Below are 19,785 nucleotides of genomic sequence, written 5' to 3' on the forward strand. Positions count from 1 at the left end.
AACAAAGTCAACTTTCATCATTTTTCATCGAACTGGCTCGTTTCCTGCTTCAGCGCGGTGTGCTCTCTGCATTGTGCTTCTCTGGCGCTGAAAATGCGATTCCGCAAGTCTCAGCGCTCTACGAGCAAGAGAAAGCGGTTTTTCAGGCAATCGCTTTTTTGCAGCTGAATGGGGCAGTTTTCTTTGACTTTTTTCACATGTTTGGGGTCGACTATGATATGAAAAGTGCTTGTTCACTTTAAAATGAAAAAATTCATAAGAAACAAATGAAAGTCATAAAAAATATGGATTTTCATATGAAACATATTTATATGATTTTCATATTGTATCTTTTGAATCTATTGTGCTTTGACTTTTTTCACATGTTTGGGGTCGACTATGATATGAAAAGTGCTTGGTCACTTTAAAATGAAAAAAATTCATAAGAAACAAAGGAAACTCATAAAAAAAAAAATTTCATATGAAATATGATTTTTTTCATCAAAGTTCAAAAATTCATAAGAAACATGGAAAATGTGTAATTCCATGAAAAATCACTGAACAAAGTCAACTTTCATCATTTTTCATCGAACTGGCTCGTTTCCTGCCTCAGCGCGGTGTGCTCTCTGCATTGTGCTTCTCTGGCGCTGAAAATGCGATTCCGCAAGTCTCAGCGCTCTACGAGCAAGGCAAAGCGGTTTTTCAGGCAATCGCTTTTTTGCAGCTGATTGGGCCAGTTTTCTTTGACTTTTTTCACATGTTTGGGGTCAACTATGATATGAAAAGTGCTTGTTCACTTTTAAATGCAAAAATTCATAAGAAACACAGGAAAGTCATAAAAAATATGAATTTTCATATGAAATATGATTTTTTTCATCAAAGTTCAAAAATACATAAGAAACTTGGAAAAAGTTATATTCCATGAAAATTCACTTAACAAAGTCAACTTTCATCATTTTTCATCGAACTGGCTCGTTTCCTGCTTCAGCGCGGTGTGCTCCCTGCATTGTGCTTCTCTGGCGCTGAAAATGCGATTCCGCAAGTCTCAGCGCTCTACGAGCAAGGGAAAGCGGTTTTTCAGACAAACGAATGTGTGCAGCTGAACTGGGCAGTTTTCTTTGACTTTTTTCACATGTTTGGGGTCGACTATGATATGAAAAGTGCTTGTTCACTTTAAAATGAAAAAATTCATAAGAAACAAATGAAACTCATAAAAAATATAAATTTTCATATGAAATATGATTTTTTTCATCAAAGTTCAAAAATTCATAAGAAACTTGGAAAAAGTTAAATTCCATGAAAAATCACTTAACAAAGTCATCTTTCATCATTTTTCATCGAACTGGCTAGTTTCCTGCCTCAGCGCAGTGTGCTCTCTGCATTGTGCTTCTCTGGCGCTGAAAATGCGATTCCGCAAGTCTCCGCGCTCTACGAGCAAGAGAAAGCGGTTTTTCAGACAAACGAATGTGTGCAGCTGAACTGGGCAGTTTTCTTTGACTTTTTTCACATGTTTGGGGTCGACTATGATATGAAAAGTGCTTGGTCACTTTAAAATGAAAAAATTCATAAGAAACAAAGGAAACTCATAAAAAATATAAATTTTCATATGAAATATGATTTTTTTCATCAAAGTTCAAAAATTCATAAGAAACATGGAAAAAGTTATATACCATGAAAATTCACTTAACAAAGTCAACTTTCATCATTTTTCACCGAACTGGCTCGTTTCCTGCCTCAGCGCGGTGTGCTCTCTGCATTGTGCTTGTATCGCGCTGAAAATGCGATTCCGCAAGTCTCAGCGCTCTACGAGCAAGAGAAAGCGGTTTTTCAGATAAACGAATGTGTGCAGCTGAACTGGGCAGTTTTCTTTGACTTTTTTCACGTTTGGGGTCGACTATGATATGAAAAGTGCTTGGTCACTTTAAAATGAAAAAATTCATAAGAAACAAAGGAAACTCATAAAAAATATAAATTTTCATATGAAATATGATTTTTTTCATCAAAGTTCAAAAAGTCATAATAAACATGGAAAAAGTTATATACCATGAAAATTCACTTAACAAAGTCATTTTTCATCATTTGTCATCGAACTGGCTCGTTTCCTGCTTCGGCGCGTTGTGCTCTCTGCATTGTGCTTCTCTGGCGCTGAAAATGCGATTCCGCAAGTCTCAGCGCTCTACGAGCAAGGGAAAGCGGTTTTTCAGACAAACGAATGTGTGCAGCTGAACTGGGCAGTTTTCTTTGACTTTTTTCACATGTTTGGGGTCGACTATGATATGAAAAGTGCTTGTTCACTTTAAAATTAAAAAATTCATAAGAAACAAAGGAAACTCATAAAAAAAAAATTTTCATATGAAATATGATTTTTTTCATCAAAGTTCAAAAATTCATAAGAAACATGGAAAATGTGTAATTCCATGAAAAATCACTTAACAAAGTCAACTTTCATCATTTTTCATCGAACTGGCTCGTTTCCTGCCTCAGCGCGGTGTGCTCTCTGCATTGTGCTTCTCTGGCGCTGAAAATGCGATTCCGCAAGTCTCAGCGCTCTACGAGCAAGGGAAAGCGGTTTTTCAGGCAATGCTTTTTTGCAGCTGAATGGGGCAGTTTTCTTTGACTTTTTTCACATGTTTGGGGTCGACTATGATATGAAAAGTGCTTGTTCACTTTAAAATGCAAAAATTCATATTAAACACAGGAAAGTCATAAAAAATATGAATTTTCATATGAAATATGATTTTTTTCATCAAAGTTCAAAAATTCATAGGAAACATGGAAAAAGTTATATACCATGAAAATTCACTTAACAAAGTCATCTTTCATTATTTTTCATCGAACTGGCTCGTTTCCTGCTTCAGCGCGGTGTGCTCTCTGCATTGTGCTTTTCTGGCGCTGAAAATGCGATTCCGCAAGTCTCAGCGCTCTACGAGCAAGGCAAAGCGGTTTTTCAGGCAATCGCTTTTTTGCAGCTGAATGGGGCAGTTTTCTTTGACTTTTTTCACATGTTTGGGGTCGACTATGATATGAAAAGTGCTTGTTCACTTTAAAATGCAAAAATTCATATTAAACACAGGAAAGTCATAAAAAATATGAATTTTCATATGAAATATGATTTTTTTCATCAAAGTTCAAAAATTCATAAGAATCTTGGAAAAAGTTATATTCCATGAAAATTCACTTAACAAAGTCAACTTTCATCATTTTTCATCGAACTGGCTCGTTTCCTGCTTCAGCGCGGTGTGCTCTCTGCATTGTGCTTCTCTGGCGCTGAAAATGCGATTCCGCAAGTCTCAGCGCTCTACGAGCAAGAGAAAGCGGTTTTTCAGGCAATCGCTTTTTTGCAGCTGAATGGGGCAGTTTTCTTTGACTTTTTTCACATGTTTGGGGTCGACTATGATATGAAAAGTGCTTGTTCACTTTAAAATGAAAAAATTCATAAGAAACAAATGAAAGTCATAAAAAATATGGATTTTCATATGAAACATATTTATATGATTTTCATATTGTATCTTTTGAATCTATTGTGCTTTGACTTTTTTCACATGTTTGGGGTCGACTATGATATGAAAAGTGCTTGGTCACTTTAAAATGAAAAAAATTCATAAGAAACAAAGGAAACTCATAAAAAAAAAAAATTTCATATGAAATATGATTTTTTTCATCAAAGTTCAAAAATTCATAAGAAACATGGAAAATGTGTAATTCCATGAAAAATCACTGAACAAAGTCAACTTTCATCATTTTTCATCGAACTGGCTCGTTTCCTGCCTCAGCGCGGTGTGCTCTCTGCATTGTGCTTCTCTGGCGCTGAAAATGCGATTCCGCAAGTCTCAGCGCTCTACGAGCAAGGCAAAGCGGTTTTTCAGGCAATCGCTTTTTTGCAGCTGATTGGGCCAGTTTTCTTTGACTTTTTTCACATGTTTGGGGTCAACTATGATATGAAAAGTGCTTGTTCACTTTTAAATGCAAAAATTCATAAGAAACACAGGAAAGTCATAAAAAATATGAATTTTCATATGAAATATGATTTTTTTCATCAAAGTTCAAAAATACATAAGAAACTTGGAAAAAGTTATATTCCATGAAAATTCACTTAACAAAGTCAACTTTCATCATTTTTCATCGAACTGGCTCGTTTCCTGCTTCAGCGCGGTGTGCTCCCTGCATTGTGCTTCTCTGGCGCTGAAAATGCGATTCCGCAAGTCTCAGCGCTCTACGAGCAAGGGAAAGCGGTTTTTCAGACAAACGAATGTGTGCAGCTGAACTGGGCAGTTTTCTTTGACTTTTTTCACATGTTTGGGGTCGACTATGATATGAAAAGTGCTTGTTCACTTTAAAATGAAAAAATTCATAAGAAACAAATGAAACTCATAAAAAATATAAATTTTCATATGAAATATGATTTTTTTCATCAAAGTTCAAAAATTCATAAGAAACTTGGAAAAAGTTAAATTCCATGAAAAATCACTTAACAAAGTCATCTTTCATCATTTTTCATCGAACTGGCTAGTTTCCTGCCTCAGCGCAGTGTGCTCTCTGCATTGTGCTTCTCTGGCGCTGAAAATGCGATTCCGCAAGTCTCCGCGCTCTACGAGCAAGAGAAAGCGGTTTTTCAGACAAACGAATGTGTGCAGCTGAACTGGGCAGTTTTCTTTGACTTTTTTCACATGTTTGGGGTCGACTATGATATGAAAAGTGCTTGGTCACTTTAAAATGAAAAAATTCATAAGAAACAAAGGAAACTCATAAAAAATATAAATTTTCATATGAAATATGATTTTTTTCATCAAAGTTCAAAAATTCATAAGAAACATGGAAAAAGTTATATACCATGAAAATTCACTTAACAAAGTCAACTTTCATCATTTTTCACCGAACTGGCTCGTTTCCTGCCTCAGCGCGGTGTGCTCTCTGCATTGTGCTTGTATCGCGCTGAAAATGCGATTCCGCAAGTCTCAGCGCTCTACGAGCAAGAGAAAGCGGTTTTTCAGATAAACGAATGTGTGCAGCTGAACTGGGCAGTTTTCTTTGACTTTTTTCACGTTTGGGGTCGACTATGATATGAAAAGTGCTTGGTCACTTTAAAATGAAAAAATTCATAAGAAACAAAGGAAACTCATAAAAAATATAAATTTTCATATGAAATATGATTTTTTTCATCAAAGTTCAAAAAGTCATAATAAACATGGAAAAAGTTATATACCATGAAAATTCACTTAACAAAGTCATCTTTCATCATTTGTCATCGAACTGGCTCGTTTCCTGCTTCGGCGCGTTGTGCTCTCTGCATTGTGCTTCTCTGGCGCTGAAAATGCGATTCCGCAAGTCTCAGCGCTCTACGAGCAAGGGAAAGCGGTTTTTCAGACAAACGAATGTGTGCAGCTGAACTGGGCAGTTTTCTTTGACTTTTTTCACATGTTTGGGGTCGACTATGATATGAAAAGTGCTTGGTCACTTTAAAATGAAAAAATTCATAAGAAACAAAGGAAACTCATAAAAAATATAAATTTTCATATGAAATATGATTTTTTTCATCAAAGTTCAAAAATTCATAAGAAACATGGAAAAAGTTATATACCATGAAAATTCACTTAACAAAGTCATCTTTCATCATTTTTCATCGAACTGGCTCGTTTCCTGCTTCAGCGCGGTGTGCTCTCTGCATTGTGCTTCTCTGGCGCTGAAAATTCGATTCCGCAAGTCTCAGCGCTCTACGAGCAAGGCAAAGCGGTTTTTCAGGCAATCGCTTTTTTGCAGCTGAATGGGGCAGTTTTCTTTGACTTTTTTCACGTTTGGGGTCGACTATGATATGAAAAGTGCTTGTTCACTTTAAAATGAAAAAATTCATAAGAAACAAATGAGTCATAAAAAATATGGATTTTCATATGAAATATGATTTTTTTCATCAAAGTTCAAAAATTCATAAGAAACTTGGAAAAAGTTAAATTCCATGACAAATCACTTAACAAAGTCAACTTTCATCATTTTTCATCCAACTGGCTCGTTTCCTGCTTCAGCGCGGTGTGCTCCCTGCATTGTGCTTCTCTGGCGCTGAAAATGCGATTCCGCAAGTCTCAGCGCTCTACGAGCAAGGGAAAGCGGTTTTTCAGACAAACGAAAGTGAGCAGCTGAATGGGGCAGTTTTCTTTGACTTTTTTCACATGTTTGGGGTCGACTATGATATGAAAAGTGCTTGTTCACTTTAAAATGAAAAAAATTCATAAGAAACAAATGAAAGTCATAAAAAATATGGATTTTCATATGAAATATGATTTTTTTCATCAAAGTTCAAAAATTCATAAGAAACTTGGAAAAAGTTAAATTCCATGAAAAATCACTTAACAAACTCAACTTTCATCATTTTTCATCGAACTGGCTCGTTTCCTGCCTCAGCGCGGTGTGCTCTCTGCATTGTGCATCTCTGGCGCTGAAAATGCGATTCCGCAAGTCTCAGCGCTCTACGAGCAAGAGAAAGCGGTTTTTCAGACAAACGAATGTGTGCAGCTGAACTGGGCAGTTTTCTTTGACTTTTTTCACATGTTTGGGGTCGACTATGATATGAAAAGTGCTTGGTCACTTTAAAATGAAAAAATTCATAAGAAACAAAGGAAAGTCATAAAAAATATAAATTTTCATATGAAATGTGATTTTTTTCATCAAAGTTCAAAATTCATAAGAAACATGGAAAAAGTTATATACCATGAAACTTCACGTAACAAAGTCATCTTTCATCATTTTTCATCGAACTGGCTCGTTTCCTGCTTCAGCGCGGTGTGCTCTCTGCATTGTGCTTCTCTGGCGCTGAAAATGCGATTCCGCAAGTCTCAGCGCTCTACGAGCAAGAGAAAGCGGTTTTTCAGATAAACGAATGTGTGCAGCTGAACTGGGCAGTTTTCGTTGACTTTTTTCACATGTTTGGGGTCGACTATGATATGAAAAGTGCTTGGTCACTTTAAAATGAAAAAATTCATAAGAAACAAAGGAAACTCATAAACAATATAAATTTTCATATGAAATATGATTTTTTTCATCAAAGTTCAAAAATACATAAGAAACTTGGAAAAAGTTATATTCCATGAAAATTCACTTAACAAAGTCAACTTTCATCATTTTTCATCGAACTGGCTCGTTTCCTGCTTCAGCGCGGTGTGCTCCCTGCATTGTGCTTCTCTGGCGCTGAAAATGCGATTCCGCAAGTCTCAGCGCTCTACGAGCAAGGGAAAGCGGTTTTTCAGACAAACGAAAGTGAGCAGCTGAATGGGGCAGTTTTCTTTGACTTTTTTCACATGTTTGGGGTCGACTATGATATGAAAAGTGCTTGTTCACTTTAAAATGAAAAAAATTCATAAGAAACAAATGAAAGTCATAAAAAATATGGATTTTCATATGAAATATGATTTTTTTCATCAAAGTTCAAAAATTCATAAGAAACTTGGAAAAAGTTAAATTCCATGAAAAATCACTTAACAAAGTCAACTTTCATCATTTTTCATCGAACTGGCTCGTTTCCTGCCTCAGCGCGGTGTGCTCTCTGCATTGTGCTTCTCTGGCGCTGAAAATGCGATTCCGCAAGTCTCAGCGCTCTACGAGCAAGAGAAAGCGGTTTTTCAGACAAACGAATGTGTGCAGCTGAACTGGGCAGTTTTCTTTGACTTTTTTCACATGTTTGGGGTCGACTATGATATGAAAAGTGCTTGGTCACTTTAAAATGAAAAAATTCATAAGAAACAAAGGAAAGTCATAAAAAATATAAATTTTCATATGAAATGTGATTTTTTTCATCAAAGTTCAAAATTCATAAGAAACATGGAAAAAGTTATATACCATGAAACTTCACGTAACAAAGTCATCTTTCATCATTTTTCATCGAACTGGCTCGTTTCCTGCTTCAGCGCGGTGTGCTCTCTGCATTGTGCTTCTCTGGCGCTGAAAATGCGATTCCGCAAGTCTCAGCGCTCTACGAGCAAGAGAAAGCGGTTTTTCAGATAAACGAATGTGTGCAGCTGAACTGGGCAGTTTTCTTTGACTTTTTTCACGTTTGGGGTCGACTATGATATGAAAAGTGCTTGGTCACTTTAAAATGAAAAAATTCATAAGAAACAAAGGAAACTCATAAAAAATATAAATTTTCATATGAAATATGATTTTTTTTCATCAAAGTTCAAAAATTCATAAGAAACATGGAAAAAGTTATATACCATGAAAATTCACTTAACAAAGTCATCTTTCATCATTTTTCATCGAACTGGCTCGTTTCCTGCCTCAGCGCGGTGTGCTCTCTGCATTGTGCTTCTCTGGCGCTGAAAATGCGATTCCGCAAGTCTCAGCGCTCTACGAGCAAGGGAAAGCGGTTTTTCAGACAAACGAATGTGTGCAGCTGAACTGGGCAGTTTTCTTTGACATTTTTCACATGTTTGGGGTCGACTATGATATGAAAAGTGCTTGGTCACTTTAAAATGAAAAAATTCATAAGAAACAAAGGAAACTCATAAAAAATATAAATTTTCATATGAAATATGATTTTTTTCATCAAAGTTCAAAAAGTCATAATAAACATGGAAAAAGTTATATACCATGAAAATTCACTTAACAAAGTCATCTTTCATCATTTTTCATCGAACTGGCTCGTTTCCTGCTTCGGCGCGGTGTGCTCTCTGCATTGTGCTTCTCTGGCGCTGAAAATGCGATTCCGCAAGTCTCAGCGCTCTACGAGCAAGGGAAAGCGGTTTTTCAGACAAACGAATGTGTGCAGCTGAACTGGGCAGTTTTCTTTGACTTTTTTCACATGTTTGGGGTCGACTATGATATGAAAAGTGCTTGGTCACTTTAAAATGAAAAAATTCATAAGAAACAAAGGAAACTCATAAAAAATATGGATTTTCATATGAAATATGATTTTTTTCATCAAAGTTCAAAAATTCATAAGAAACTTGGAAAAAGTTAAATTCCATGAAAAATCACTTAACAAAGTCAACTTTCATCATTTGTCATCGAACTGGCTCGTTTCCTGCCTCAGCGCGGTGTGCTCTCTGCATTGTGCTTCTCTGGCGCTGAAAATGCGATTCCGCAAGTCTCAGCGCTCTACGAGCAAGGGAAAGCGGTTTTTCAGACAAACGAAAGTGAGCAGCTGAATGGGGCAGTTTTCTTTGACTTTTTTCACATGTTTGGGGTCGACTATGATATGAAAAGTGCTTGTTCACTTTAAAAAAGCAAAAATTCATATTAAACACAGGAAAGTCATAAATAATATGAATTTTCATATGAAATATGATTTTTTTCATCAAAGTTCAAAAATTCATAAGAAACTTGGATAAAGTTAAATTCCATGAAAAATCACTTAACAAAGTCAACTTTCTACATTTTTCATCGAACTGGCTCGTTTCCTGCCTCAGCGCGGTGTGCTCTCTGCATTGTGCTTGTATCGCGCTGAAAATGCGATTCCGCAAGTCTCAGCGCTCTACGAGCAAGGGAAAGTGGTTTTTCAGACAAACGAATGTGTGCCGCTGAATGGGGCAGTTTTCTTTGACTTTTTCAACATGTTTGGGGTCGACTATGATATGAAAAGTGCTTGTTCACTTTAAAATTAAAAAATTCATAAGAAACAAAGGAAACTCATAAAAAATATAAATTTTCATATGAAATATGATTTTTTTCATCAAAGTTCAAAAATTCATAAGAAACATGGAAAAAGTTATATACCATGAAAATTCACTTAACAAAGTCATCTTTCATCATTTTTCATCGAACTGGCTCGTTTCCTGCTTCGGCGCGGTGTGCTCTCTGCATTGTGCTTCTCTGGCGCTGAAAATGCGATTCCGCAAGTCTCAGCGCTCTACGAGCAAGGGAAAGCGGTTTTTCAGACAAACGAATGTGTGCAGCTGAACTGGGCAGTTTTCTTTGACTTTTTTCACATGTTTGGGGTCGACTATGATATGAAAAGTGCTTGGTCACTTTAAAATGAAAAAATTCATAAGAAACAAAGGAAACTCATAAAAAATATAAATTTTCATATGAAATATGATTTTTTTCATCAAAGTTCAAAAATTCATAAGAAACATGGAAAAAGTTATATACCATGAAAATTCACTTAACAAAGTCATCTTTCATCATTTTTCATCGAACTGGCTCGTTTCCTGCTTCGGCGCGGTGTGCTCTCTGCATTGTGCTTCTCTGGCGCTGAAAATGCGATTCCGCAAGTCTCAGCGCTCTACGAGCAAGGCAAAGCGGTTTTTCAGACAAACGAAAGTGAGCAGCTGAATGGGGCAGTTTTCTTTGACTTTTTTCACATGTTTGGGGTCGACTATGATATGAAAAGTGCTTGGTCACTTTAAAATGAAAAAATTCATAAGAAACAAAGGAAACTCATAAAAAATATAAATTTTCATATGAAATATGATTTTTTTCATCAAAGTTCAAAAATTCATAAGAAACATGGAAAAAGTTATATACCATGAAAATTCACTTAACAAAGTCATCTTTCATCATTTTTCATCGAACTGGCTCGTTTCCTGCTTCGGCGCGGTGTGCTCTCTGCATTGTGCTTCTCTGGCGCTGAAAATGCGATTCCGCAAGTCTCAGCGCTCTACGAGCAAGGGAAAGCGGTTTTTCAGACAAACGAATGTGTGCAGCTGAATGGGGTAGTTTTCTTTGACTTTTTTCACATGTTTGGGGTCCACTATGATATGAAAAGTGCTTGTTCACTTTAAAATGCAAAAATTCATAAGAAACAAATGAAAGTCATAAAAAATATGGATTTTCATATGATTTTTTTCATCAAAGTTCAAAAATTCATAAGAAACTTGGAAAAAGTTAAATTCCATGAAAAATCACTTAACAAAGTCAACTTTCATCATTTTTCATCGAACTGGCTCGTTTCCTGCCTCAGCGCGGTGTGCTCTCTGCATTGTGCTTCTCTGGCGCTGAAAATGCGATTCCGCAAGTCTCAGCGCTCTACGAGCAAGAGAAAGCGGTTTTTCAGACAAACGAATGTGTGCAGCTGAACTGGGCAGTTTTCTTTGACATTTTTCACATGTTTGGGGTCGACTATGATATGAAAAGTGCTTGTTCACTTTAAAATGAAAAAATTCATAAGAAACAAATGAAAGTCATAAAAAATATGGATTTTCATATGAAATATGATTTTTTTCATCAAAGTTCAAAAATTCATAAGAAACTTGGAAAAAGTTAAATTCCATGAAAAATCACTTAACAAAGTCAACTTTCATCATTTTTCATCGAACTGGCTCGTTTCCTGCCTCAGCGCGGTGTGCTCTCTGCATTGTGCTTGTATCGCGCTGAAAATGCGATTCCGCAAGTCTCAGCGCTCTACGAGCAAGGCAAAGCGGTTTTTCAGACAAACGAAAGTGAGCAGCTGAATGGGGCAGTTTTCTTTGACTTTTTTCACATGTTTGGGGTCGACTATGATATGAAAAGTGCTTGGTCACTTTAAAATGAAAAAATTCATAACAAACAAAGGAAACTCATAAAAAATATAAATTTTCATATGAAATATGATTTTTTTCATCAAAGTTCAAAAATTCATAAGAAACATGGAAAAAGTTATATACCATGAAAATTCACTTAACAAAGTCATCTTTCATCATTTTTCATCGAACTGGCTCGTTTCCTGCCTCAGCGCGGTGTGCTCTCTGCATTGTGCTTCTCTGGCGCTGAAAATGCGATTCCGCAAGTCTCAGCGCTCTACGAGCAAGGGAAAGCGGTTTATCAGACAAACGAATGTGTGCAGCTGAACTGGGCAGTTTTCTTTGACATTTTTCACATGTTTGGGGTCGACTATGATATGAAAAGTGCTTGGTCACTTTAAAATGTAAAAATTCATGAGAAACAAAGGAAACTCAAAAAATATAAATTTTCATATGAAATGTGATTTTTTTCATCAAAGTTCAAAATTCATAAGAAACATGGAAAAAGTTATATACCATGAAAATTCACTTAACAAAGTCATCTTTCATCATTTTTCATCGAACTGGCTCGTTTCCTGCTTCAGCGCGGTGTGCTCCCTGCATTGTGCTTCTCTGGCGCTGAAAATGCGATTCCGCAAGTCTCAGCGCTCTACGAGCAAGGGAAAGCGGTTTTTCAGGCAATGCTTTTTTGCAGCTGAATGGGGCAGTTTTCTTTGACTTTTTTCACATGTTTGGGGTCGACTATGATATGAAAAGTGCTTGTTCACTTTAAAATGCAAAAATTCATATTAAACACAGGAAAGTCATAAAAAATATGAATTTTCATATGAAATATGATTTTTTTCATCAAAGTTCAAAAATACATAAGAAACTTGGAAAAAGTTATATTCCATGAAAATTCACTTAACAAAGTCAACTTTCATCATTTTTCATCGAACTGGCTCGTTTCCTGCCTCGGCGCAGTGTGCTCTCTGCATTGTGCTTCTCTGGCGCTGAAAATGCGATTCCGCAAGTCTCAGCGCTCTACGAGCAAGGGAAAGCGGTTTTTCAGACAAACGAATGTGTGCAGCTGAACTGGGCAGTTTTCTTTGACTTTTTTCACATGTTTCGGTCGACTATGATATGAAAAGTGCTTGTTCACTTTAAAATGCAAAAATTCATATTAAACACAGGAAAGTCATAAAAAATATGAATTTTCATATGAAATATGATTTTTTTCATCAAAGTTCAAAAATTCATAAGAATCTTGGAAAAAGTTATATTCCATGAAAATTCACTTAAAGTTAACTTTCATCATTTTTCATCGAACTGGCTCGTTTCCTGCCTCAGCGCGGTGTGCTCTCTGCATTGTGCTTCTCTGGCGCTGAAAATGCGATTCCGCAAGTCTCAGCGCTCTACGAGCAAGGGAAAGTGGTTTTTCAGACAAACGAATGTGTGCAGCTGAACTGGGCAGTTTTCTTTGACTTTTTTCACGTTTGGAGTCTACTATGATATGAAAAGTGCTTGGTCACTTTAAAATGAAAAAATTCATAAGAAACAAAGGAAACTCATAAAAAATATAAATTTTCATATGAAATATGATTTTTTTCATCAAAGTGCAAAAATTTGTTAGAAACATGGAAAAAGTTATATACCATGAAAATTCACTTAACAAAGTCAACTTTCATCATTTTTCATCGAACTGGCTCGTTTCCTGCTTCGGCGCGGTGTGCTCTCTGCATTGTGCTTCTCTGGCGCTGAAAATGCGATTCCGCAAGTCTCAGCGCTCTACGAGCAAGGGAAAGCGGTTTTTCAGACAAACGAATGTGTGCAGCTGAATGGGGCAGTTTTCTTTGACTTTTTTCACATGTTTGGGGTCGACTATGATATGAAATGTGATTGTTTACCTTAAAATGAAAAAATTCATAAGAAACAAAGGAAACTCATAAAAAATATAAATTTTCATATGAAATATGATTTTTTTCATCAAAGTTCAAAAATTCATAAGAAACATGGAAAAAGTTATATACCATGAAAATTCACTTAACAAAGTCATCTTTCATTATTTTTCATCGAACTGGCTCGTTTCCTGCCTCAGCTCGGTGTGCTCTCTGCATTGTGCTTCTCTGGCGCTGAAAATGCGATTCCGCAAGTCTCAGCGCTCTACGAGCAAGGGAAAGCGGTTTTTCAGGCAATCGCTTTTTTGCAGCTGAATGGGGCAGTTTTCTTTGACTTTTTCACATGTTTGGGGTCGACTATGATATGAAATGTGATTGTTTACCTTAACATGACAAAATTCATAAGAAACAAAGGAAACTCATAAAAAATATAAATTTTCATATGAAATATGATTTTTTTCATCAAAGTGCAAAAATTCATAAGAAACATGGAAAAAGTGATATTCCATGAAAATTCACTTAACAAAGTCAACTTTCATCATTTTTCATCGAACTGGCTCGTTTCCTGCCTCAGCGCGGTGTGCTCTCTGCATTGTGCTTCTCTGGCGCTGAAAATGCGATTCCGCAAGTCTCCGCGCTCTACGAGCAAGAGAAAGCGGTTTTTCAGACAAACGAATGTGTGCAGCTGAATGGGGCAGTTTTCTTTGACTTTTTTCACGTTTGGAGTCTACTATGATATGAAATGTGCTTGTTTACCTTAAAATGAAAAAATTCATATTAAACACAGGAAAGTCATGAAAAATATGAATTTTGATTGATATATGATTTTTTTCATCAAAGTGCAAAAATTTGTAAGAAACATGGAAAATGTGATATTCCATGAAAATTCACTTAACAAAGTCAACTTTCATAATTTTTCATCGAACTGGCTCGTTTCCTGCTTCAGCGCGGTGTGCTCCCTGCATTGTGCTTCTCTTGTGCTGAAAATGCGATTCCGCAAGTCTCAGCGCTCTACGAGCAAGGGAAAGCGGTTTTTCAGACAATAAACGCATGTTTGTATCTGAATGGGGAAATTTTCTTTGACTTTGTTCACATGTTTGGGATCAACAATGATATGAAATGTGATTAATTACATTAAATTGCCAAAATTCATAAGAAACATAGGAATGTGATAAAAAAAGAATTTTGTTACTTTTAGTCTTCTCAAGGCCAGACCAAGTATTGTAACGTGAACGCAGAACACGGCAAATAAGACAGACCAATGAACACAATAGATCCTAGCGAAAAAGCCTGAGAAGCGATCCTACACAAACCCCATTCCATCTAGACCAAACTCCTGGAATCTACCCATTTACCACTGAAGCATACACAGCCTTGCCAGAGCAAATCTCACAACAATACATCAATCTCTAGTAAATCTTTAGTAAAGGGCAAAAGATTTTTTTTTCTTCGGCTTGTACTCCCTCAGCCTCTTGTTGTCTGTTTACTATTTATTTGTATTTGGGGTTTGTCTTTTTGTTGTGTGTGTGTTTTTGCGATTGTGTAAGTCTTTGTTTTCCTTCGTAGAATGTCCAGGTTATTTTAGTTCCAATTGCTATTGTAAGGGTATATGGGTGTTGGTGGGGGGTAGGGAGCAATGGGGAGAAGGATTGTTATTTTTTGGGGACTGATCAGAAATGTGCTGAAAAGGCAAACGATTCATGAGTGATTGAAGAGAAAACAGAGCATAAAGAAAAAAAAAAATTTGAGTAGTACCCAGAATCCCTTGTCAGAGAAACACAATGCTCCATGACGGTAAGGCCGGCCCCTTTTTTGGGTTGAGCAGAAAAAGGGTGGGGAAAGGTTGACGAGCAACAACTGACAGTGGTGAGCAGAATGAGGCAAAGATAGGCTAGGGAACAGGGCGGGTTGAATGCAGACATAATTTGTTTAGTAAGTAAGTAAGTAAGTCAGTAATTTTTTCTCTTTCATTTTACATCAGAAAATGGTGCACCAAGCCTGGAAGTACTGCAATACCAGGCCAATCCGCAGAGCGGATGTAGCAAGCCCCTTTTCCGGGTCTCAGCTCTAAAAATCTGATTAATATAGAGAACGTATCAGATATTAAACTGATAAGAACCGATTTTTCTACCCATATCCATACCTAACCATTCGCCTTCTCAAGGCCAGACTAAGGATTGTAACGTGAACCCAGACCGAGGCCAAAAAGCCAGACCAGTGAACACAATAGATCCTAGCTAAAAAGCCTGAGAAATGATCCTACACAAACCCCATCCCATCTATTCTCCTTCTCTAACCCAGTCAAAGCTCAAAACCAGATCAGAGAACACTTGATCTTAGCCAAAAAAGCAAGAAGCAATAAACATTTGTCTCCTTTTGTAACGGACAGCCTCAGGCCATACCTATACAGGTATGCATAAAGTCACACAACCTAATAAGACCCAACTGCTGGAAACTACCCATTTAACATTGAAGCATACACAGTTTTCTAAGAGCAAAGCTCACAAAAATACATCAAACTCATTGATTATCCCCTCCACTTAAATCTTTAGTAAAAAGCAAAAGACTCATGTCTCATGACTCATACACAAAATCAATTAGTTTGATGTATTTTGATGAGCTTTGCTCTGGCAAAGCTATGTATGCTTCAATGATAGATGGGTAGTTTCTAGTACTTGGGTCTTATTTCATTACGTGACTTTATGCATGCCTGTATAGGTTTGGCCTGAGGCTGTCTGTTCAGCAGAAGAAATAAAAGTTTATTGGTTCTCGGCCTTTTGGCTAAGATCAAGTGTTCTCTGGTCTGGCTTTGGGCTGTGACTGTATTCACTTCTTAGTCTGCCTTTGAGAAGGTGAGTGTGACGGAAAGGATATAAAAAAAAAGAAAGAAAAGAAAAAAGGGGCCGGCCTTACCATCATTGAGCATTGTGTTTCTCCGACAAGGGTTTCCTGGTGCTGCCCCCCCCCCTTTTTTAAGCTCTGATTTCTTTTAAGTCATGCTTAAATCTTTGGCTTTTTATTAAAGAGTTCTGTGGAGAGGAACATCAATGAGTTTGATGTATTTTTATGAACTTTGCTCTGGCAAAGCTGTGTATGTTTCAGTGTTAAATGGGTAGTTTCTAGGAGTTGGGTCTTATTTGCTTATGTGACTTTATGCATGCCTGTATAGGTATGGCCTGAGGCTGTCCATTAAGCAGAGGAGATAAATGTTTATTGCTTCTTGGCCTTTTGGCTAAGATCAAGTGTTCTCTGGTCTGGTTTTGGGCTTTGACTGGGTTTGAGAAGGAGAATAGATGGAATGGGGTTTGTGTAGGATTGCTTCTCAGGCTTTTTAGCTAGGATCTATTGTGTTCACTGGTCTGGCTTTTTGGCCTAGGTCTGGGTTCACGTTACAATCCTTTGTCTGGCCTTGAGAAGGTGAATGGTTAGGTATGGATATGGGTAGGATTTGGATTGGAAAAAAAATCTGTTCTTATCAGTTTAATATCTCATACGTCCTCTATATTAAACAGATTTTTAGAGCTGGGAGAAGGAAAAGGGGCTTGCTATGTCCGCTCCGTGGATCGGCCTGGTATTGCAGTACTTCCAGGCTTGGTGCACCATTTTCTGATGTAAAATGAAGGAGAATCAATTACTGACTTACTTACTAAACAAATTATGTCTGCATTCAACCCGCCCTGTTCCCTAGCCTATCTTTGCCTCGTTCTGCTCACCACTGTCAGATGTTGCTGGTCAACCTTTCCCCACCATTTCTCCACTCAACCAACCCAAGGGGCCGGCCTTACCCTCATTGAGCATTGTGTTTCTCCGACAAGGGTTTCCTGGTGCCACTTGTCTTTTTTTTTCATAGCTCTGGTTTCTCTTAAGTTACGTATAAATATTTCACCCTTTATGAAAGATTTTCTTGGAGTAGAACATCAATGAGTTTGATGTATTTTCCTGAGCTTTGCTCTGACAAAACTGTGTATGCTTCAATGTTAAATGGGTAGTTTCCAGGAGTTGAGTCTTTTTTGGTTGTGTGACTTTATGCATCAAAGTGCAAAAATTCATAAGAAACATGGAAACAGTGATATTCCATGAAAATTCACTTAACAAAGTCAACTTTAATAATTTGTCAACAATCTGGCTCGTTTCCTGCCTCGGCGCAGTGTGCTTCTCTGGCGCTGACAATGCGACCCCGCAAGTCTCAGCGCTCTACGACCAAGGGAAAGCGGTTTTTCAGACAAACGAATGTGTGCAGATGAATGGGGCAGCTTTCTTTGACTTTTTTCACGTTTGGGTTCAACTATAACATGAAATGTGATTGTTTACATTAAAATGCCAAAATTCATAAGACACATGGGAAAGTGATAAAAATATATGAATTTTGATTTGAAATATGTGTTTTTTTATTAAAACGCAGAAATTCAGAGAAACATGGAACAGCAAAAAAAAAAAGAACTTTGATATTGTTGTGGCAAGTCTGCACTCTGAATTGAAATTATTAACAAACTACACACGGACACAAGGGTGCGAGTCAAAGCAAAGACATAAAAAAGGAATTTTTATTTTGCCATGGCAAAAGGCATCTGAAACACAGTGCAATGAGATTAAACAGCAGAGAGGCAAGGCCCGCTTTCATGGGTCCCCCTTATATAGAACTTTTAGGTGCATCTTAAACCAAATGTATACGTGACCAACAGTACGAAACTCTTGTAGAATGATACATCTCACTTCCATAACAGGAGCTATAGCATATAGAAGACAAGATATACGATGTTCTTGCATTTCCCGAGTAGAGTTGCTCCACCTGGTTAATATCTTCCTCTCCACACACACACACACACAGCAGAGTTCTTAAAGTGTAACTTGTTTATGTTTGTTACTTACTTTGTTTTTTCAGACAAACGCATGTGTGCAGCTGAATGGGGCAGTTTTCTTTGACTTTTTTCACGTTTGGAGTCAACTATGATATGATATGAAATGTGATTGTTTACATTAAAATGCCAAAATTCATAAGAAACATGAAAAAGTGATGAAAAATATGAATTCTGATATGAAATATGATTTTTTTACAGTAAAGTGCAAAAATTCATAATAAACATGGAAACAGTGATATTCCATGAAAATCCACTTAACAAAGTCAACTTTCATAATTTTTCATCAAACAGGCTTGTTTCCTGCCACAGTGCAGAGTGCTCTCTGCATTGTGCTTCTCTGGCGCTGAAAATGTGATTCTGCAAGTCAAGTTTCTGCAAGGGAAAGCGGTTTTTCAGACAAACGCATGTGTGCAGCTGAACGGAGAAGTTTTTATTGACTTTTTTCATATTTGTGGTGTCAACTATGTTACTTAGAACGATTGTTTACATTATAATGCAAAATTTAAAAACAAACAGAGTAAAGGCTTATATGAAGCTGAACGAGTTTTTTTGGCCTGAATTATGATTATGATTGTTTGCATTAAAGTGCAAAATTTTATAACACACCTGGAAGAGGTGAAATTTTCATTGACTTTTTTCACATATTTGGTGTCAACTATGATACTAAATATGATTGTTTACATTATAATGACCGGAAAAAGGCAAATTAAGCAAACAAAAACAATTTTTAAACTTTGGGCTTCTTAACATCATCCTGGATCATTGTCTTGGTATATTCTGCCTTACCAAAACCTGGCTTAGACGAAATGGCTGCCTTGTTCTGAATGAGTCTACTGAATAAAACTTGTTGATGTTATTTCAAATAAGCTGTTCACTTTTTAATTGCGTTGAGTTTATATGGATTTTCTATTTGCAATTACTTCACGCCAATCTCATTTTTTGCAGTGCACTTAACAGTATACAAATGAGTATGTACTTAATTGTTGAGATCAAAACCCTGTAGTCAAATGTGTTCCTTAATTTGGAGTAGCCTTTCAGGAGTTCTTACCAAAACAGGCATTTCAGGTTAGTCCCACAAGCACTTTTAAACTAAGAATAAATGTGCTTACCTCTTATTTATGGCAAAATACAGTCAGATCCAGATATAGTGCACATGCTTTTTATACCTTCTTCAACACCTTACATATGCCCACCTGCAAGCTCTGTCCTTATCCTCCACATTTACCTCCCGCTATTTAAATATTTTCCTATTCTATGATTTAATGGTGGCATGACCCATAACTCACCTGTTGGGTTCATAGTGGGTTCATGGTCTAATTCTTGGCCAGTGTCCTGAATGAGGGCTGCCTGACCTCTTGACGATTAATCTTTTGAAATTTTTCTGTTTATATATTATAATCACCTGTATTTCAGATAATATAGTACCCTTCATTAATTGTTTTAACATTCAATCTGTGAGTATGCTGATTCAGAAATATAACATAATACGCTGAAAAATACCATACTATTTCATTGTTTTCAAGAAAAATTATTTCATTTTTTTCTAAAATGTCATGGTACTTTCATATATTTTCACCACTAGCTATAAAAAAATACCTATACCTCGACTAGATTTTCAGTTTCCATTCATCTCTAGACTGCCTATTG

General features: G+C 36.8%; 2 non-coding genes and 1 pseudogene across 2 annotated transcripts; 2 read left to right on the forward strand and 1 right to left on the reverse strand.

Moving 5' to 3' along the window:
• Positions 1–15,261: 15,261 nt before the first annotated feature.
• Positions 15,262–15,457, reverse strand: LOC131344862 (U2 spliceosomal RNA). The gene has a single exon (XR_009203407.1). It is a non-coding gene; the product is annotated as a U2 spliceosomal RNA (small nuclear RNA).
• Positions 15,458–16,253: 796 nt separating this feature from the next.
• On the forward strand, positions 16,254–16,367 carry LOC131344787 (U5 spliceosomal RNA). Its single transcript, XR_009203386.1, has one exon. It is a non-coding gene; the product is annotated as a U5 spliceosomal RNA (small nuclear RNA).
• A 306-nt stretch (positions 16,368–16,673) lies between these two features.
• LOC131344751 (U2 spliceosomal RNA) lies at positions 16,674–16,884 on the forward strand (annotated as a pseudogene).
• Positions 16,885–19,785: the final 2,901 nt, after the last annotated feature.

The sequence above is a fragment of the Hemibagrus wyckioides genome, linkage group LG02 (genome assembly GCF_019097595.1).
Source record: "Hemibagrus wyckioides isolate EC202008001 linkage group LG02, SWU_Hwy_1.0, whole genome shotgun sequence".
Classification (NCBI taxonomy): Eukaryota; Metazoa; Chordata; class Actinopteri; order Siluriformes; family Bagridae; genus Hemibagrus; species Hemibagrus wyckioides.